At 37.1% G+C, this 23,405-nt stretch overlaps 1 long non-coding RNA gene across 1 annotated transcript in view; it reads right to left on the bottom strand.

Annotated features, from left to right (window-relative positions):
• LOC140501907 (uncharacterized) overlaps window positions 1-23,405 on the bottom strand; it is a 79,590-nt gene that overhangs the window by 47,373 nt on the left and 8,812 nt on the right. The window contains exon 2 of the long non-coding RNA XR_011966412.1: window positions 6,479-6,565. This is a non-coding gene — a long non-coding RNA (uncharacterized lncRNA). The remainder of the gene's footprint in view (window positions 1-6,478; window positions 6,566-23,405) is intronic.

The raw sequence follows: 23,405 nt of genomic DNA, 5'->3' as shown, positions 1-23,405 counted from the left end.
AATTCAAATACTGTGAGCCATAGCCAGGATCACTCGAGATTTTACAGCTTCTATATTCTGTATTCCAGAAGACAAAAGAGCTAGGACTGCAATTGTGAATAACCAATCCAACAAAACTAAGCATAATTCTTCAAGGAAAAAAATGGATATTTCATGACATAGAGGGCTTTCAAAGCATTCCTGATAAAAAGACCAGAGCTAAATAGAAATTTTTACATTCAAACAGAAGACTTAAGAGAAGCATAAAAAGGTAAACATAAAAGAGAAATCATAAGAGACTCAATGAGGTTAAACTGTCTACACTCTTATATAGGATGATGATACCTGTAACTTCTAAGAACTTTATTACTATTGAGAAAGTTAGAAGGAGTCTAAGACAGATGGCAAAAGATAGGGTCAATTATCCCAGGATGATCTAAAAAAAAGTGAAGAGTAAGAAAGAGGGATATATTAGAAAGAGGGAGAATGAAGCTGAAATTATCTCACATAAAAGGGGCACCCAAGGAAGAACTTTTACATTAGATGGGAAAATGAGGGATATGTCAGGAAATGCTTGAACCTCACTCACATTGGAATTGGATCAGAGGGAAGAATATATATACACATATTCATTTGGGTACAGAAATCTATCTTACCCAACAGGGTAGTTGGAGGAGAAGGAGATAAGCAAAGGGGCGGGGGCTGATAAAAGGGCTGGTGAAATGAGGCAATGGTCAGAAGTGAAACTGATTTTTGAAAAGGGACAGAGTAAAAAGAGAGTGTGAAGGAGGAACAGAATAAAATAGGATGGAGGGAAATACACAGTTGATAATCATAATCTGTGAGTGTGAATGGAGTGAACTCACTCATAAAATAGAAGCAGATAGCAAAATGGATTAGAAACCAGAATCCAACAATACGTTATGTACAAGAGACACACTTGGAACCGAAAGATAAGCACAGAGTCAAAATAAAAGGTTGGAGCAGAATCTATTATGCTTCACCTGAAGTAAAAAAGGCATAGGTAGCACAAGTAAAAATAGAACTAATTAAAAGATAATCAGGGGAACTACATTTTGCTAAAAGGTACCATAGACAATGAAATAATATGAAAAATCTCACAGCAAATTTCTCTGATACAAGCCTCATTTCTCAAGCATATAGGAAACTGGGTCAAATTTATAAAAAATAAGAGCCATTTCCCCTAATTGATAAATGTCCATAGGATATGAACAGATAGTTTTCTGAAGAAGAAATCAGAGCTATTTATATCATATGAAAAAATGCTCTAAATCACAATTTATTACAGAAAGGTAAATTAAAATAATTCTAAGGTACCACCTCACACCTATCAGAAATGATAAATGCTAGAGGGGATGAGGGAAAATAGGTACATTAATGAATTGTTTGTGGAGTAGTGAATTGATCTAACCATTCTGAAGTCTGGAACCATCCCAAAGGACTATAAAATTGTCTATGCCCTTTGGCCCAGCAACACCAGTAGTATCCCTAAGAGATCAAAGTAAAGAGGAAATGACCTACATGTCCAAAAATATTTATAGCGTCTCTTTTTGTGGTTGCAAAGAATTGGAAGTAAAGGGGACGCCCATGAATTGGACAATGGCTAAACAAATGGTGTTATATGATTGTGATGGAATACTACTGTACTTTAAAAAAATGATGAGGGGGATTATTTCAGAAATAAAAACAAAACATGAGAAGACTTACATGCACTGTTGCAAGGTGAAGTGAGAAGAACCAGAAGAACAATGTATATAGTAATATAAATATTGTATGATTAACAACTGTGAATGACTTAGCTATTCTCAGCAATAACAATGATCCAAGACAATAATCCCAAAGGACAAATGATGGAAAATGCTATCCAGTTCTAGAGAAAGAACTGATTGTGTCTGAATAAATACTGTAGCATATTATTTTTCATTCATTCATTCTCTCTCTCTCTGTCTCTTTCCCTTCCTTTTTTTGCTTGAGTTTTCTTCACAAAATTGCTAATATGGTAATGTTTTGCATGATAGCACATATATAACCTATATTAGACTGCTTATTATCTCAGGGAAAGAAAAAAATAGAATTTGGAACTCAAAACTTTTTCAAAAATGAATGTTAAAATTTTTTGCATATGATTGGAGGGAAATAAAATACTATAATAAAAAAATGAAGTGAGTAAAACCAGATCATTGTATGCAGCAACTGCAATATTGTAATGATGACTAACTGTGAAGGATTTAACTACTCTGAGTAAGAAAATGATCCAAGATAATTCTGAAGGACTCATAATGAAAAATGCTATCCACCTCCAGAGAGAAAACTGATGAATTCTTGATTACAAATTGAAGCATAATTTTTCTACTTAAAAATCAGATTTGATGTTAAAAATAAATTAAATAATGAATAAAATAAATAACAAATAAACAAATTCAATTGTAAACTCATCCAACGATAGAACAAGTAGGACCTCATCACCTCACACCTTGACTATTACAATAACCTGCTGGTTGGAGTACCTACTGCAAGTCTCTCTCCACTCCAGTCTATCTTCCACTCATCTGTCAAAATGATATTTCTAAAGCATAAGTCTGACCATGTTGCCTCACTACTTGATCAAGTCCAGTGGGTCCCATCACCTCCAGGTTCAAATAGAATATCCTCTGACATTCAAAGCCTTTCATAAGTCACACACACACACACACACACACACACACACACACACACACACACACACACACACCCCTTTCCAGTCTCCTTATACTGTACAGCCCTCCTCATGCTCTCTGTGATCCAGCAACATTGGCCTCTTTGCTATGCCACACACAAGCCACCCCATTTCTTCACTCTGGGAATTTTCACTGGCTGTCCTCCATGCCTTGAGTGCTCTTCTTTATCTCCACCTTCTGGTTTCTCTGGATTCCTTTAATTCCCAGCAAAAATCCCATCTATAAGAAGCCTTTCTGCAAATCTCTTTAATTCTAGTAGGAAGGGAAAAGAGATGGAATAAACTTTTATGTAACACCTCCCATGTGCCAGGCACTGTGCTAAGCACTTTTTACAAATATATGATTTGGCCCTTACGATTATCTTTAAAGGCACGTGCTAATATTATCCCTGTTCTATAGTTGAGGAAACTGAGGTTAACTAAGATTGAGCAACTTGCCCAGAGTCACACAGCTGGTACGTAAAAGAGGCTGGATTTGAACATAGGTCTTCCTGAATCCAGACTTGGTGCTCCATTCACTGTGCCACCAGCTGCCTTTAATTTCTTCCTTCTTGGATTATCTCCAGTTGATCCTATACACAACTTGTTTCTACAAGTTTGCATCTTGTCTCCCTCATTAGATTCTGAGCTCTTTGAGAACTGTGACTGTCTTTCACTTTTTTCATTTTAATCCTCAGATCTTAACATAGTTCCTGGAATGTAGTCATCGCTCAATTAATATTTTCTGACAGACTGACGGACAAGCAGGTTCAGGGTGAGACTAAAGAAAACAGAGTCAAGATTAAATATGAGTCTCCAAAATGGGATTGACTACTTAGGGTTTCTAGGCCAGCAGGCAAGCTTTTCCAGTGGATCTTCAGTCACAAAGAATCTCACAGTAAGTCAAGACTAGGATTGTGCAAAAGCAGAAGAAAAAAGGAAACATTTATCATCTATGCCGTAGCATTTTAGGGATGCAAAATGGTACTTCTCACAATAGTCTCGATATCATTACTAGTTAAAGCTTCTTAGTACTTAAATATTCAGCTATACAAAAGTCATCTGAAAGGAAATTGGTCTGACTTTTGAAGAAAGCTTAGAGGAAACAGTTACTTTAATTATACCCTAAACCAAAAAAGAGGAGGAAATGCCATTTTTTCTATAATGGATATAAAGCCTATTAACAAAAATTCCGGATGGATAATTACTTTGGGGATCCCCACAAATGCGAAGGGCCCAATTTTATCCCAAATGAGGCCCCATATGTGATCTAGAGCTCACATAAACTCTGGGCCTCTTCATTTCAATCCCCACTTTTTACTGGCAAATAATATCCCCAGAGAACAGTCACTGCTCCCTATTAAAGTTCTGGGATTGACCCCCAAGAGGTCATTTTTTCTAATTGGACCATTTTCCAATGCTTTGGGCTCAAATTCCTATTCTAGTGTACTTTCCACCAATATCAATTGCTTGTTAATATTTCCTTAATATTATCAATATTAGTTACAGTTATTATCTTCCCTTTATGATTGACTGTAAGCAATATTCACACGGGTAAGAGAGACCACAGATCCATCCAAGTGCTAAAGGAAGGAAACTGCTTACTCCATCTACATAGAGAGTTAACCTTGCCTCCATATCACCTTTCAGTCATCAGTAAGCCAAAGTGTGCACACCAGAGAAATTCAATCCAATTCTGTTATTACTACCCTTTCTGCTGGACCCATAAGTCTGCCTGGTGGGAAAAGGAACTGATCCAATTAAGCAATCAATCAACAAGTATTTAAGTCTTTAAGAGGAACTGAGGATAAAAGTTATGCCCCTCTCTCACTTGCTGTCTTTTGAGTATGTTGCTGACAGCTCTCCCTTATACTTCTTCCTATGGGGCTGAAAGGGACATTATATTAAACCCACTCCAACCCCCTGGGACCAAGTCAGCCTTCTGCTTGAATACATGGCAGTGACAATCAATATATACTTCCCTGGATGAATGTGAGACTGGACTTCAAGTCTTTGGCTACTTCTGCTTTTTGTTAATGTACCAGAACTTAGTTCACCAAATCACAATACTGAGAGATGAACACTTCCAGCCACAGTGACTTTATCTGATGAGCTAGAGAGATTGAGAGTTCTGGGTCAGTTGCCCAGTAAAAGAAGCTTTCTTCAAATTCATCAGTTCTCAGAGTTGAAGATGGAGAGCCATCAGGAGAAATCATCAGAAACTGTGCCTGTTCCATGTTGTCAACAGCCTTCTACTCTGGAGATGCCTACATCCTGCACCCTCTCCAGTTTGTTTTGTGATTTCCTGGACCTGACTACCATTTCAATAGGTGTTTATGCCAAGCTTACTTCACTCCCAGCTTTACTCTCTGGATTTTTGCCTCTCATCCCTGCTAGCCATGGTTCCTCATGAGTAGTGCTTGTCAGTTTTCCAGATCTCTTTATGTGTTGTCTTTCCCCAATACAACTAATCCCTTGAGGAAATGGACTGTCTCTTTTGCTTGCATTTGTATCACCAGCATACACTGGGGTCTATGGGGTACTCAGGACTAAAACCTCTCATATGAGGGCTTGCTGAGCCCTTTTTAGGTCTGTTCATCCACCTTTGGTGTCCACCACCCAACTCTCACCTGTGACACCAGCTGTAGCATGCTCGGCTACCATACCCTGATAAAACCACCTTGGCACATGGGCTAAACCAGGTTGAGGGGAACCAAAAGGCTAGAGATGAGTTAGTGGAATATCTATCCCAAGGATGTGAAGATTTCCCTCGTGGCGGAATAGGTGGATGAGAACAATTTCTTGCAATGACCAAGAAGGCATTAGAATACTTAGAGCCTGACCAGACATTGAAGATGCTGATGTCATCCACTGCATCCTGGGTCACTAATAGTCATCCTGACTTTTGCATTACCACTGAACTTTGATGACTTTGGAAGAGAGGATGAGGCTGACAACTTTGTGAAACTGCCTCCCTTAAATCTAACTCATGTTCCAGTAAAGACTTCACCCCATGATGTCATTGGTCCTCTCCAAAACAAAAGACAAAAAACAATCAGTAGCACTTAGCACAGTACCTGGTACATAGTAAGCACTTAATGAATGTTGTCTCTCTCTCTCTCTCTCTCTCTCTCTCTCTCTCTCTCTCTCTCTCTCTCTCTCTCTCTCTGTCTCTGTCTCTCTCTCTGTCTCTGTCTCTCTCTCTCTCTCTCTGTCTCTCTCTCTGTGTCTCTCTCTCTGTCTCTGTCTCTCTCTCTCTGTCTCTCTGTCTCTGTCTGTCTGTCTGTCTGTCTGTCTCTCTCTCTCTCTCTCTCTCTCTCTGTCTCACTCTTTCTGTATGTATCTATCTATTGATAGATCTATTGACTGAGAAAGGGCAAACTATGTCCTGGCTTGCCAGGAGATCCATACTTCTGATTGGGTCTTCAATGGTGAGGAGAGGGGGGGCGGGGAGAGACTAGTGATTTATTGTCTTCACCTGAGCAGACAGCTATTTTTCTGTCTCTGTTGTGTTTCATTCTTTCTTACTTTTGGTGAATGAATGGTGGACGCTGAATCAACTAGGCTGCAATAATGTAAGGTTTGAAAGGTTGAAAAGCCCCTGGAGCTCCAGAAACCATGTATGTTTGTGTGTGTATGCATATGTGTACACATATATGTGTTTACATATATATATACACCAAGAAAACAGAGGTTCTCCACCAGCCAGCACCATACCCTGGTTACATAGTGCTAGTTACAGTAAATGGAGAAATTTTGAATACTGTGGATAAATTCACTTACCTTGGCAGTATACTTTCCAGGGAAGACCACATCGATGATGAAGTTGACACATGCAACTGCCAGAGCTAGCTCAGCATTTGGGAGGCTCTGAAAGAAAATTCAGGAGAGAAAAAGTATTAGGTTGCTGACCAAACTGAAGGTCTACAGAACCTTGTTATGCTATGCTAGTTTTGTATGAATACCAGCACTGTGCTAGAAAATTAAACTGCTTCCATTTGAATTGTCTTGGAAAGATTGTCGTGTCCTGAAGATAAGGTACCAGACATTGAGGTTGATTCTATTGCAGAGAGAGAAACTCCAGTGGGCTGGCCACATAGCCCAAATGCCAGCTGTTTGTTTATCTAAAAGACTATTTTATGGAGAACTTGTATAAGGCAAGCACGCACACTGTAGTCAACAGTGGTATAAGGACACTCTCAAGATCTCTCTAAAGAACTTTAGTATTATTATGAGACATGGGCAATGCTGGTACTGGACAATGCCATTGTCCAGTATGGCATGCTGCATGCTCATGTTCTATGGGCAAAGCTGAATTGTAGTAGTACAAAGGAAACAGATGCAAGAATCTAAAGACATCTTCATCTCAAATGTTCAAATAGACTATTTGTGCCCAACCTGTGGTAGAGTTTTATGAACTCATATTGGACTGATCAGCCACAGTCAAACACAATGTACCCTGACCCCAATATCATGATGTCATTGGTCCTCTTTGAATATGAACAACATACACAGAGAGAGAGAGGATACATATGTATATGCACACACATATGCATACATATGCAAATATGTATAAATGGGCATATACTTTACCATATATTATATATGTATAGAAACACATACATGTACATGAATACTTTGATGTGATCATAGTTTCATTAGCTTGAGAATTCCCTCTAATAATGCAACTATCCACCAAATTACTTTTAATTGTTTTTTGTCCATGTCTTTCCACATAATATCTACAAAAGATTCATCCAATACACTGAAGTCCTTTCTCTAATGAATAAGATCATAGATTTCAAGCTAGCAGGGCTTTTTGGAGACTACCTGGTCCAACCTTCTCATTTTATAGAAGAGGAAACTCCCTTAAGCCCAGAGAGGTGAGGTGACTTGCCAAGAATCATACAGTGACAGCTCTTTTCAAAAAGGTAATACCCAAACTCCTATCCGTTGTTCTCATTTTCAATAAATGGCTAGCCAAAACTTTTCTTTTTAATCACACAGGTAATTTAATCACTCTAAATCAGCTGCTACAATAAGGATAACAAAATAACCTAGAAACCTAATTAGCCAATAAAACCTTGAGCTCCTTGTTTAAAATTTTAATTTAATTTTTAATTAATATAAATCTCTTTTCCCTCATACATCCCCCTCACATTAAAAAAAAAGAAATATCAAATTCTTGTAACAAATGAGCAGACAAGCAACACAAATTCCCACTTTTGGCCTAACATTTTTGCTATTCTTATGTGTCTGTGTGTGTGTATACATGTGTGTATACACATGTATATTCTCCACTAGATTTCTACACAAATTATCATTAGTTATATGTTGAGTCCCTCTTATACCTATCATCCATCTTTCCTTTAGAGTTGAGATTACTTGTAAATTTGATTTTTCTTATATACTAGAGATACTAGAATTCTATGATACACTGCCATGTATCATACCTAGTAGAATAATGGTATTTCTTAAATGAGCTTATGTAGCAGCTTCAAGCAGCTTGAAAGCACCGTGTAACTTACCAAATTTGATCTCACAAAATCTAGAGGTTAGTTAGTACAACTAACTCATTTTACTGAAAAGGAAACTAAGATACAGCAAAGTAAATCAAAGTGAGTTAAAGGCAGGGTAAGACTTAAACCCAGGTCTTCAGACCTTACATTTTCCTTTATACCATTTTTTTCTACTATTCAACTCTGGACATTCCTAGCCTACCCTCAGTCTACCTTCAGTATTGTCCAGTGCCTGTGATAAATCTATAAACTCTCTCTAAGAATTGCCTCCCTTTCAGTTACATCTTATATTCCAAATCATAAAGATACACCTTCCAAATGTTTTATTTCATTTCATTTATTTATTTATTTGAATTGTGGATAGGAAGACTCACCTGTCTAATTACTCTAGAGTTCATTAGAGAGATTTTATAGTGTTCCAGTACTTAGGGAAATCAGTACAATGTCATTTTTGAAGAAAAATACTTGAAGAGCCTTCCCATAATGTGGTGTCCTTTTATTTTTGGTTCTTTACAGAAGTGGTGTCAAACTAAACATGTAGGCTGCATATTGACTTAAAAACCTCCGAACTGACATATGTGCTGTATTGTATTTGTATTTATTTTGTCAATGTTTTCTAATTACATTTTCATCTGGTTCCACAAACATACTTTGAAGTTTTGCCTGGTCAGGGAGAAGTAAGTTTGACACTTCTGTTGTGTAGGACATTTTCCATAACACCAACATATATAACTTAAGTAAGAATATGCCTCCTTGGGGGTGGAGCCAAGACGTCAGAGTAGAAGGATAAATCTGTACAGCCCATAAAATACCTGTAGAAGATGACTCTAAACAAATTCTAGAACACCAGAAGCCACAAAAAGACAGAGTGAAAGAGATTTCCAGCCCAAGGCAGCCTGGAAGGACAATAGGAAAGGTCTATTGCACCAGGCACAGAGCAGAGCACAGCCCAGGTGTAACTGCATGGCACAGCAGGGACAGGACTGGAGAAGGCCTCAGGGGTGGAATCCTGGGTGGCATCTGTGGTTCCCAGATTGCTCAACCCACAAATGCCAAAAACAGCTTCAAAGGTCAATGAGAACGCTCTTTCAGCTGGGTGAGAAGGGAACAGCTATGATCTCAGGCCCAGGCAGCAGCAATGTCCATTTGTGGAGCCCTTGGGCTGAAGACCCTGGGGGAATCTAGCTGCTGATCTGGATCTCAGTTCTGAGTGGCAGTCCTGGGGTAAGGAGGAGCACTGGCTGGCATAGTGGAACTGGAGGCAGTTGCAGAGAGGGAACCTTACTCGCAGATACTGGGCAGAAAAGCTTGTGGTTGCTCCCAGACCAGGGCACAGACCAGGAGAGGAGGAAACTCCTCTCCCTTGATTGTAGCACCTTGGAAGAACTGAGAACTTACAGGTCCCTAGAGTATACCCTCCACTTGACAAAGGACTCAAAAGTCAAGTAACTGGCTGGGAAAATGCCCAAAAAAGGGAAAAAAAATAAGACTACAGAAGATTACTTTTTTGGTGAACAGGTATTTTCTTCCATCCTTTTGGATGAGGAAGAACAATGTGTACCATCAGAGGAAGACATAAAAGTCAAGGCTTCTGCATCCAAAACCTCCAAAATAAATATACAATGGTATCAAGCCATGGAAGGGCTCAAAAAGGATTTTGGAAACCAAGTAAGAAAGATGGAGGAAAAATTGGGAAGAGAAATGACAGTGATGCAAGAAAATCATGAAAAGAGAGTCAACAGTTTGCTAAAGGAGACCCAAAAAAAAGCTGAAGAAAATAACACCTTTAAAAATAGACTACCCCAAATGGCAAAAGAGGTCCAAAAAGCCAATGAGGAGAAGTAGCCAAACGGAAAAGAAGGTTCAAAAGCTCACTGAAGAAAATAGTTCTTTAAAAATTAGAATGGAGCAGATGGAAACTAATGACTTTATGAGAAACCAAGAAATTACAAAACAAAACCAAAAGAATGAAAAAAAATAGAAGACAATGTGAAATATCTCACTGGAAAAAAACTGACCTGGAAAATAGATCTAGGAGAGATGATTTAAAAATTATGGAACTATCTGAAAGCCATGATCAAAAAAAGAGCCTTGACATCATCTTTCATGAAATTATCAAGGAAAACTGCCCTGATATTCTGGAACCAGAAGGTAAAATAAATATTGAAAGAATCCACTGGTTACCTCCTGAAAAACGTCCAAAAAGAAAAACTCCTAGGAATATTGTAGCCAAATTCCAGAGTTCCGAGCTCAAGGAGAAAATATTGCAAGCAGTCAAAAAGAAACAATTCAAGTATTGTGGAAATACAATCAGGATAACACAAGATCTAGCATTTTCTACATTAAGGAATCAAAGGGCTTGGAATATGATATTATTAAGGATTAACAAGGAACTAGGATTAAAACCAAGAATCGTCTACCCAGCAAAACTTAGTGTAATACTTCAAGGGAAAAAAATGCTCATTCAATGAAACAGAGGACTTTCAAGCATTCTTGATGAAAAGACCAGAGCTAGATAGAAAATTTAACTTTCAAACACAAGAATCAAGGAAAGCATGAAAAGGTAAACAGGAAAGAGAAATCATAAGGGACTTACTAAAGTTTAACTGTTTATATTCCTACATGGAAAGGTAATATTTGTAACTCTTGAAACTTTTTTCGTATTTGGGTAGTTGGAGGAATTATGCACATTTATATAGACAGAGGGCACAGGGTGAGTTGAATAGGAAGGGATGATATCTAAAAAAATTAAAATTAAGGGGTGAGAGAGGAATATATTGGGAGGAGAAAGAGAGAAATGGAATAGGGCACATTATGTCTCATGAAAAAGGCAAGAAAAAGCTTTTTCAATGGAGGGGAAAACGGGGGAGATGAGAGAGAAAAAGTGAATCTAACTCTCAACACATTTGGCTTAAGGAGGGAATAACATACACACTCAATTTGGTATGAAAATCTATCTTACACTACAGGAAAGTAGAGGAGAAGGGGAGAAGTGGGGTGGGGGGTATGATAGAAGGGAGGACAAATGGGAGGAGGGAATAATTAGAATAGAATAAATGGGGAGCAGAATAGTATGGAGGGAAATATAGTTAGTCTTTGACAACATGACTATTATGAAAGTCTTTTTCAAAACTGCATATATAGCCTATATTGAATTGTTTACCTTCTCAGTGGGAATGGGTGGGGAGGGAGAAATGGAGAGAAGCTGGAATTCAAAGTTTAGGAATTAATGTTGAGAATTGTTTTTGCATGCAACTGGGAAATAAGAAGTACAGGAAATGGGGTATAGAAATCTATCTTGCCCTACAAGAAAAGAGAGAAGGGGATAGGGGAAGGGAGGGGTGTGACAGAAGGGAGGGCAGATTGGGGGAAGGGGTAATCAGAATGCATAGTGCTTTCAGGTGGGGGAGGGGAGAGATAGGGAGAAAAATTGGAACTCAAAATCTTGTGGAAATGAATGTTGAAAACTAAAAATAAATAAATGAACTAAAAAAAAAAGATATGCCCCCACCCTACCCTTTTTACACTTGGTTCAACAATACTCCAATGACTGTTAAACAAAGTTACCTCAATATTTGCATGTGTAATAGAGTTTGTATGATGTGGGATATACATTGATTTAAGAAAGGCTTCAAATCTGATCTGCATTTTGTTTTACTGAGTAAAATGCTTATTTCATGTTTCCTATCAAATTTACTTTTGATGCATATATAAACCATTATGAAGATTTGATAGAGATGAGAAAGCTGACATAGGGATTTATAGTTACTGATATCTTCACTGTCTTTTTTTAATGAAAGTTCTGTCTTTGATGTTTTCCATTCTTTTAGAATTTTTCCCTCCTTGTAGTATCTTGAAAATCAATCTCTGAGTACCTTTAAAATTCTATGACTACCAGAATGCATTTTATTTATATGCATTTTGCTGGGTCTAGGCACTCTCTCCAATTTTGTCATTTCAAGTACCATTGCTATTACTTAATACACACAATATATATTATAATATAATTGTGATGTTTTATTTATAATTATGATTATAATTACTGTTATATAATCATTTTATGAATATATAGCAATATAATGTTCATAAGATTATGAACAATGATTATATTGTTTATAATCTTACTATCCCCTAATAGCATTTGAGAAACTGGATGAAAGCAAGCATTCTAAATCATTAGAAAGGTATATGTAAATGAAACTAGATAGACAACAAGCAGACATTAAATGGAACAGATGTGGTGTTTTTCTATTGTTATATGTATATTTATATATGTATATATGTGTATTTGAAAGAGTATTGAAACTGAACCCCATTTGGATGATATACACACAGAATTATAAATAATATGTAACTATATGAACAACAATGTCCCTACCATCTCAAGCAAATATAGCTAATGATATATATATAGACAGATATATAATGTAAAGTAGTAGCATTGGTACTTGAAATGACAGTTTAGAAGAGTCCTTAAATCTGGCATGTACATACATAAAGAATCCATATTTATATACAATCTATATATCTATATACAATCTCTTTCCCTCTCTCTCTCTTTCTCTCTATGTATATATATTTATACATACATGTATATATACATAAATATACACTACATTTCTATTAATGAATTTTTCTTCATATGTGTGTATGCGTATATATACACACAAACATACATATACATACACACAGTATGATCCACCTTAATACTATACCAATTAGCACTACCCACTTAACATGAACCCCCTCCAAACACACATATATCTTACTAAAGTGTTATAAACAGTTTCACTACTGTCTCAAGTAAATACATCACTAGAAAATAACTATGTCTTTTCCATTTCACATCTACTGGTTGTCCATCTGGTTTCATACATACATCCCTTTAGAATGATTTAGATTAGCTTGCTTTCACCTTGTTTCTCAAATGCATAGTGGTACACTCCTGTAATCCCCCTAACAGAGAAGTTGAGTTTGGAGGATCTCTTGAACTCCGAGCTGCAGAGAATTCTAAATTTTTATCCCCCTGTATGTTGACATAATTTCCTTTTCTTTTTAAATAATGAAATTTAGCGTTTGCAATCCTTACAATCTTCTGACTTCCTAAAGAAAATAATCATCACTGTAAGCATGAGAATTCTGAGTAGTGTATAAACCTTGGTATCTTCTATTTCTTGATCCTGCTCCACGTCCATCTTTCACACTGAAGTTAGAAAGTATCAAAGTATGCGCTCATCTAGTTTGGTGGAATCTATCACCCGAAAAGATGACAAAGTAACCTACGAAGTGATGGGTGTTTTTGTTGCCTTTGGGTGTATGATTAAGTCTACTCCTTTACTAACCTTTCCAAGGAAAACCTGGCAGCTTACTTTTGACTTAGGTAAAACTTCTTTTTGTCTCCTGGCTTCATTTATGTGAAGAATGTTAAAATGAATGTAGTTTAGCTTTCCCAATAGGATTTCAGTTCATTGGTCGTTTGGTGTTTGGTGAGGCAATCGGGGTCATTAGTCACTGTGACTACCAGCAGTTGAATATTTATAGATAGTCTTCGAGTCTGGCAGTGTTTACCACCTTCTGTCCTCATTTATGCCCCTCTGCTATTGTGAAACAGAAATAGAAGTAGGTCAAAAAGAATTGAGAGCCATTTTTCTTTTTGTCTAATTAGTGGATTATTATGGACCGAAAATTCACTAACTGATAGCTAGTGTTCTAATGATGTGCTTAGCCAAAAGAGTCATGGTGGGAGTAGGGAATGGGGGAGGAAGTTTTCAGGAAGCTAGGTATGGATTCAGTGGACCTATCTATATTGAAATCCCACTTTGGGGGGATTACTTACAATTTAAGTGACCTTGCATAAGTCAACAAACTTTTTTTTTTTTTTTTGATGAGGCAATCAGGACTGTGTCTTACTCAGGGTCACACAACTAGTAAGTGTCTGAGGTCAAATTTGAGCTCAAGACCTTACTGACTCCAGGGACAGTGCTTTATTCACTGTGTCACTTAGCTGCACCCCCACCCAACAAACATTTATTAAGCACCTACTATGTGCTAGGCACTATGCAAAATAGTAGTGCTACAAAAGAAAGGCAAAGATGTGAAGCCAAGATGGTAGAGTGAAAGTAAGAAGTGCAGTAAACTCTCCTTCACAAGGTCCTTCAAACAGAGCTGGAAAAAGTACCAGAACAAATCTTGACTGGGAAACAGTGAGTCATTGGTCCAGCCTAGCTCAATACAGAATGGCAAGGAGGTCTGTGGACATTGGAAACTGGACAGGACAGGAACATGCTGTGGGTGGAACACTCTAGTGCCCAAGGAGAGGTTGGTTGTACCCCAGGGCAAAAGGACATCTCAGACCTCCCCATAATGAGACCCAAGGAAAGGGACAGTTTCCAGCTACCTAGTTCTGAGTCACAGATTCAGAGCAGAGAAGAGGACCTGAGCAAAGGGGAGTGTTCACAGGTAATGAAGCCCTGAGCAGTATACTGAGAAAGGAGGAAGTTCAGAGGCCAATGGCAGAAGCTATATGGCTCTGATCCCAAGCCCACAGCAGGGTCTTATTCCCAACATCTAGTCCAGTTTGAAGAAGAATAACCAGGACAGGAATCCCAGGCCAAAAGGGAGCCTATATAGTTCTGCCACTGAACCAACAGAGCTTTCCAGCTGGCTAAGAGGGGCTGAGTCCAATAGTAGGTTACTCTTACATAACCTCAAACCCAGGACAAGAACTTGTAGAATTCAGACCAGGGAGGCAATAAAGACTTCCTTGGGGTGGAACATTTTGAGAACCTGGAATAACATAATAGTCAATACCCCCAAGAAAGCAGCAACAGAATCAACCTAGAACTTTTCTCCAGAAATACGGCAGTGTCCAACCCTAACGTTAAGTCTGATGTCAGGAAATCAGCTGGGAGAATGGGTAAATGTCAAGGCACAAGCTCAGTTTTCATGAGAATGGTCTTGGGTAAGGTAAAGGTGAGGGCTTCTTGAAACCGCCAAGCTCTCACGAGGCCCCCCAGAGAATAGCTGGGAATTGAGGGAGTGAGACACGAGTTATCTTGTTTTCCACCTCTTCTCAGTGGGAACTTGCTGGGGAGAACATCCCACCCTTGAGATTGGTCCATGGTCTGAGCATACCTTTTGTTAATTGGAGAAGGGGCTGAGAGCATGCATGGTCCACGAGTGAACTATGCAGCTGGGAAAGCTTAAATGGCGATAGGAAAGCCTGAGAGGGGGTTGTTTTTTTCCTTTCTCCTAGGGAAGGAGAAGGAGGCTCCCAGGGGGAGAACTCTCCCTGCATGCTGGCATGTAGCTTGTATCTGGAATAAAGCCTACACCTCTGCTTCACTCTGGCGGTCTCTTCTCTCATATGTTTATCTGGCTGATCATCCAAGACCTGAGATAGGTAAGAGGACCCGGCAGCCCACGGCATTAAGCCAGGCAGGTAAACAAAACAAGAATCCTATCATAACGAGCTACTGTGATGGGAGGGACTCAAGACTCAAAGATAAGCGAATGACTCCAAAACATCTGCCAGCAATGTCTCGGAGTAAAACATAGATTTGGAAAGGCGATTAATAGCTTGACATAAAGGGTACAAAATTGTCCAAGCAAGAGTCCCTAAAAAGTAGAATGGAAGAAATAGAAACCAATGACTTCATGAGGCTACAACAAATGTTAAAATATAGTCAAAAGGCTGAAAAAATAGGGGAAAAACATGTAGGGTATTTCATAGCAAAAGCAACTGACCCGGAAAAGAGGGAAAACATTTTAAGAATCTTTGGATTATCTGAATGCCATGACCAAAAATAAAAGAGAGTCAGGACATCCTACTTCAAGAAATCTTCCCAGATCTCTTACAATCAGAGGGAAAAGTGGAAACAGAATCCAAAAGAAAGAATCTTGTAAAAAATTGAAAATGGAAACTCCAAATAACATCATAACCAAAATCTAGAGCTTCTGCATCAAAAGAAAAATAGTTCAAGCAGCAGTATGGAAAGAATTTGAGTCCCAGGGAATCACAGTCAGAATCACACACTATTCAGCAACTATCACTATAAAGGAGCAGAGGACTTGGAACATGATATTCCAGAAGGCAAAAGGTAAGGGCTTACAAACAAGAAGAACTTACCCAGAAATACTACAAAGCTATGGGGGAGGGGAGGGAGAAGAAGAAAATGGACCTTGAATGAAATAGAGAACTCCAAGAATTCCTGATGAAAAGGCCAAAACTGCTGAGAAAGTTTGAAATCCAAACACAAAAGGGAAGAGAAGCATAAAAAGGTAAATACAAATATATAATGACAAATGGATAATCTGCTTGCATTTATTATGCAGGTAGTTGATTCTCTTGTTTCCTCTCCACTTTATGATCATTATGGTTCACAGAGGGAGTCCAATTAGAAAATGCCTGGCTGTGATTCTCATGTCTAGAAGGAAAGGGAAAGAAGAATAGACGATGGGGAATGAAGGGGAAAGGAGGGTTAGGGAGAATCATCTCACCTAATCAGGGCATACAAGTTGACATTTTTATAAAGAAGGGGAAGGGGATGAGGGGGAGCAACTAATACTTGAACCTCACACTCATCTGATTGGCCAAAAGAAGGAAGACTACATGCACGTGTACACACATACAGAGTTGGGTATAGAAATACATTTCATTCAATAGGAAAATAGGAAGGAAGGGGGAATAGAGGGAAGAGGGAATTAGAGTAAGGCTAACTACATTAAGAGAGAGATTGGATCTAAGTAAAGCAAACTCTAAGGATATACAAAAATATTTATAGCTCTTTTTCAGGTGATAAAGAATGGGAATCTGCAGGGGTACCCATAAATTGGGAAATGGTAAAACAAGTTGAGGTATATGAACATGATGGAATAGTATTATACTGAATTCTAATCACAGTAATGACCAACCAGAGGATCATTCCAGAAGACTAATGATGAAACATGGTATCCACCTCTTGATAGAAAGGTGAGGGACTCAGAATGTAGGATAACACAAATTATTTTGAGACATGACTAATGTGGGCATTTGTTTTAATTGACTATGTATGCATAAAATAGATTTTGGATTTTTTTGTGTTCTCAAATGAGGAAGAGGTTGGTGGGAGGGTGAGAAAACAGCTCCTAGAACCAAGTTATTTCTGTGGTCACAACTGTTAAGGAGTCCTTTACGATCTTAGCATATGTGTGAAATGCAGCTTTGTTGGGTTGTTCTTTAAAGCTGGACTAATGTCAATTTTTTTTTTGTAATCAATAATAAACATAGTAATATGTTCTCTACATAAAATACCTAAAAATAAAAAAGGAAAAAAAATCCCTGATTTCACAGTTACTGAGTATAGCATACAAGCAATTATGTGAAAATGAAATATAGATAGGATAAATTGGAGAAAAGGCATTAACAATAAAGGAAAGGCTATTTCCAGCAAGTAGGATTTTAACTATGACCTGAAGGAAGTCAGAGGAGCCAGGAGACAAAGATTATGAGGGAGAACCTTCCAGACATAGATATAGCCAGTAAAAATGTACAGTTAGTAGAGGGAGCATATTGTGTGAGGAAAAAGCAGGCCAGTATCACTGGGACACAGAGCACATGGAAGGAAATAAGAAGACTGGAAAAGCAAGAAGGGGAAAAGTTATTTATGGCTTTAAAAACCAAGCAGAGGATTTTATATGTGATACTGAAGGTAATAGGGAATGACTGGAGTTCATTGAATGTGGGGAGCCATGGTCAAACTTCTGCTTTAGGAAGATCAATTTAACAGCTCAGTGGAAGATGGATAAGAGTAGGGAGAGATAATGGTAATTAGAGAGTTAAAGATCTTACCCACCTTTTGATGGGCCGGCCCATTAAGGGAAGCTTGATTAGGCGAGGCCCATACTTTTAGTTAATTATTAATGCACTGGTTCTCAAGGGTTGTGATGTCCTCTGGCTCTGAAAAGTGTATAAATACTTTGAGGTGAAGTTTTACTTTGGAATTTACTCATTGGAAGTGTTTGTTTGGCTAGATGAGACTCCAGGCAGCCACTAAGGAGCTCCCTGGCTTTGAAAACCCAGATGTTGGGCTTCTCTCTCTGGTAACTATGTATGTATGTATGGTCACAGAGTTGAATCTGTCTGTTGATCTCTGATACATGTATTGCTTATGGTCAGACAGTTGGAAGCCCTGTCGATTATTATTTCTCTGTATTTTCTCTGAAGTTCAGGGTGCTGCCTTTTTCCCTGAACTAAGTGAATGATATCTGTGCTTGTTTAAAATGATTGCTGACTCCTCAAAAGTTGCTTTCCTTTTAGAAAAGCAGATCTAAGAACCTGTATAGCAGGCCCTCCTGTATATGTCAGGATCCTTGCTAAGACTTGAGACAGGGAGATCAACCAAGAGAATAGTCCAAGGTATAAAGTGATAAGCATGTTGGCAGTATCAGACAAGGGAAGAGGGAGTATATAACAGAGAAAATAAGAGATAATATAAAAGTAGAATTGCCACAACTTGGCAACAGATTAAATATGGGGATGAGAGAGAAAACAAGGAGTCAAGGATCACACCTAAATTGCAAGCCAGGGGACTGGGGAGATGGTAGTACCCTCAGAAGTAATAAGGACATTAGGAAGAAAAATTTTGGGTGGAAAGATAATGAATTCAGTTTTGGACATGTTGAGTTTAAGGTGTCTATGGAACATCCAATATAAGATATCTAAGAGACCACTGGAGATGGAAGGCTAGAGATCAAAAATGAAGTTAGGGTTGGATAAATTAATCTGAGTGTCATCTATGTAGAGATGATCATTGAATCCATGGGACCTGATCCTCTGGACCTATTTTCTCACAAAATGAAAGATTTGGCTCAATGATCTCTATGTGCCTTTTTACATCTAAAGTCTTATGATATAAGATAAGATATCTTATGGTATCTACTGGATATGAGAGATAAAAGATATAAGCAAACAAAAAGGTTTTGTTGCTTTTTGCACTTTAATTTTTATTAGTATAAGAAATTCCCAGTGAGGAACTTTCTCTTCTATGGCAGACATACATTTTCAATCAATAAACATTTATTGAGTTCCAATTGCATTATTAGCACTATGCTAAATGTTAGGGAGACAAAAAGAGGCAGAAAACAGTCCCTGCCCTCAAGGATCTTATAATCTAATAGGGGAGACAACATTACAAACAAAATATCCACAAAGCAAGAAAAAACAGAAACTAATTAACAAAGTGAAGGCACTAGAATTAAGAAGGGTTGGGAAAGGCTTCTGTGCTACTTTGTTATAAAGGTTCTATTGAAAACATGGAAAGTGACAATGATGTGGAAAAAAGGGGGAAAAAGCATCAATGCATTTTTTAAAAGTATTTTATTCTCTAAGTTTAGCAACCTCAGTTTCTTCAATTGATCATTATATATCATGTTCTTAAAATATTTTAATAAAAATTATAATAGCATTTATATTAAATTATAAAAAATCTTATGATAAAATTAATCTGTTTCCAGGCTAATATCTGAAGATTTTTCAGCTTGGTAGCATCTAGCAGAGCTTGTGTTTTAGTGGCATAGCCTTTCAGAATTCATGATTACCTCTACCCCAGGATACAACAGATTAAGATGTTAGACATTAGGACTTTAAGATATTAGAAAATGTACACATAAACACACATTTTTTCTGCATTTGTGTATATTATAAAATACTTCAGTTCTTCCAGAGATCTATGATTTAAATGGTGTGGGCATATTCCTGACATCAATATTTCTCTGAGTTGGACTACATGTTCTTTAAATCGCAGTAACATAAAGACCATCACCAGATCTATTCTTGGATTCTCCAGAATGGTGTGGAAATGACCTGGGTTCTGAAATGCCTGAAAGTGGAATCTATGTCTTTCATTTTAGGACCAGTCTGGGTAAAGATAGAGAGACTAGTCACCTAGGCATGAACTGATAGTGAACATGTTTACGATAGGGATTTTGGTTTTTTTTTTTCTCTCAGGTATGGGGAAAGCAAGAGAAAACAGTTTTTTATTGATTAAAAAATAATTTTAAAAGTATTTTAGATGTGTAGCTCTTATGAACATTTCAACATCCCAATTAGCCTGCAAGCTTCTTGACAGTAGGGAACAATATGTCTCATTTCATCTTTTTATTTCCATTATTTGACAGAGTGCCTTGAACATGATGAACATTTAATATGTATTTACTAGATTAGATTGAAGCATTTATAGTGTATAGAAAGAAGGTTCAGCTGAATAATTGAAGAAATATAAAAAGCTACAAATATATATATTTTGTAATATAGGCATTCTCTATGACATTGGGGTAGAAGCATTTATTCATCTCTGTTTTGAAAATGAGAGACTTAGTTATGGATAGAAGTATTTTCATTCAATAGTGAATTATGGATCCCATAAAAAGACTTCTTTTCAAATAATAATAAACTGATATTTACACAGTATTTTGATGTTTGCAGAATAGTTTACATACGCATTATTTCATTCGAGCCTCACAGCATCCCTGTGATGGGGGTATGACAGTTTATCTCCATTTTATAGAAACCAAGACTCTGAGAAGTTGAGATTTTGCCTTAAGAAACAGCAAAATTGTGCAAGATTTGAATCCAGGTCTTTCCCAACTCCAAGTCCAACTCTCTGGGAATCTATTCAGTAAATTAATAGCTTAAGTACCAACAAAAACATCTTTAAGAATGTCTCATCTAAAAGGTAAGTCTTACAAACAGACAACGCAATGTGAGGGAGGAAGGGGATAAGCATTTATATAACACCTATTAGGTGCCAGAGTGTGTGCTAAGCTTTCTTTGATCCCGTAAGATGGATGCTATTATTATACTTGTTTCAGAATTGAGGCAGACAGGTTAAGTGACTCAACTAGCTCTGTCTGAAGCTGTTTTTGAACTCTGATTTTCTTAACTGTAGGACCAGCATTCAATCCACTGCACCACAAGCTGACTTAGGCATTACAGGAAAGCTCCAGAATACTTATTTACTCTACCAGCTTACTGAATCAATGAAATGAAAGGTGCAATTTCAGAATATTTTATTTAGGTTCTAAAGAATGAGTCTAGGAGCGTTGAAATAAATATTCATGAAACTGAGATAAAAGAAATAAATGTCAATAATTCAAAAAGCTTGCAGAGAAGTAGTCAAATGTCATGTCCCCATGAAAGAAAGATCTACCTTTTGAAAGTTGATAATGGACCTTTTGATATTTCATATGCTTATGTGTGGAAATATTTTCTGCAAGAAATTTGTTCTAAAGTCAAACACATACTGTAGAATATTTCCAGTATAATTCATGTATCATTTTGTTATGACTGAAGATACTATGGAATATAATTTACCAGAGTAATTCTGATTGCCTATCTGCCTAAAAAACAATCAATTATTTAGTTGTGTCAACTTTTTCTTGGCTAGTTGGCATCTGATGGCAGCCATTTCAGTGATTTACCATTTGTTCACATTCCATTTTTAATACTTCTGGTGAATGGGAAAGGTTATAAAGTGTTTGCTGATACAGTACTAATTTTTCATAGACTTTTGGGGTTTTATTCAAGTGACCAAGTGCCAATATGGAACAAAGATCAAGCTTACTTCTAAGCCCATATTTACTGCTAAAATTTTGTATTTAATAGCAACACACATTTAACGACAGATATTCAAGTACATCCTTCATTTGCAACCATTAAATGGGCATTAACTCCTAAAGCTATCAAATCTTTTAGTGCTTTATATATATATATATAAAACTTTATATATGTATATATTTATATATAGTTATATATATTACTTTAACTCCAAAGCTTGACACCTAGAGTTATTTTCTTAAATCTTTTTCTTTGTATGAGGAATGCTAATACTATAATTTAAATAATACTAATATTATACAGTTGACACTTCACATTTTCTCTATACATATTGTAAAAAATAAAATTTCAATGCAATTTTGAAGTCCCATATTCTCTACATAATAACAAAAATGTAATTATTGTAGGTATGGAACAACTGTACTACTAAAGAATCTTCTAGGTACTTGTAGTTACTGGAAGTTAAGACATTACAGCAATATTTTTTAACTTACGAACAAGTGCTATTTGAAGCTAAGAAAGGAGTGCCTATGTAGATTCTGGGGGTCGGGGATGAGTTTGCTCCTAGAAGAAGCAAAAGTAACTTCTTGAGAATGCTTCAGGCTCATTTATATTCCTCGGGGTCTCCTGTAATGGAGACAAGCAAGTCAAGACATCACCCCATGATGCCATGGATCCCCTTCGAAAAGGAAGGGCAAACAGCAGCATACCTAACAGTGCCAGCTATTCTGAAATCATTGTAAACTAAGTAGTCTGAAGTCCTACCGTGAATCGCGTGTGTTTATCAGGGCACAAAAGTCTCAAGGTTGAGTGGGACATGCTAGGTTATGATTATCCTGTCTTAATCCCTTTTGATATTTTATATGAATAAGCCTATTAAAATAGAAAGCAAGAATAGTAACTATCTACTTTCCTCTTTCTTTTACTTTTAGAATTAAATTACATAACTTTCGTTTGTATAGAATTTTGATTTGAAAAAAGCTTTCTTCACAATGATCCTATGAAATAAGTGGTATGAGTTTTATTATCTCCATTTTACAGGTAGATAAACTGAGTCTTTGACAGGTTAGGTGTCCATGATTACACAGCTTATAAGTGTCTGAGTTGGAATACCAACCCAGATTTCTTGACGCAAAAGTGATAGTTCTTTTCACTTTGCCATGATGCTTAAAAAAAGAAATTTTACAATTATAAAGAATATTAATTTATCAGCATTTTCTGTATATTTTCCACTAAATGGATATCACACGAACATAAAATTTAAAACAATTATTGCTTCTTTTAGACAATATTCTAATTATATTTCTTTACATGGAAGGAAGGTTTACTACCCAATTGCAATTGCTCAGGTTGCAAATTAAATTGGTGCTAAACCTGGGAGGTCTCCCAACATGTATTCCATGCTGGGTGAGATAAAGAAAGGAAACTGGCCTAACTAGATTAAGAAGGATAAGACCTTAGGTACAGAAAATTCTCTAATGCCAGGCAGGAGAATTTCAGCTTGGTTTAAGAAGACTGACTTGGTACCTACAAAAAAACAAAAAACTATGATAATAGACTGACATTAGGTACTTTTAAGTTCTTAGGGGAAAAATAC

The sequence above is a fragment of the Notamacropus eugenii genome, chromosome 4 (genome assembly GCF_028372415.1).
Source record: "Notamacropus eugenii isolate mMacEug1 chromosome 4, mMacEug1.pri_v2, whole genome shotgun sequence".
Taxonomy (NCBI): Eukaryota; Metazoa; Chordata; class Mammalia; order Diprotodontia; family Macropodidae; genus Notamacropus; species Notamacropus eugenii.
This window is presented reverse-complemented; position numbering and strand designations above follow the sequence as displayed.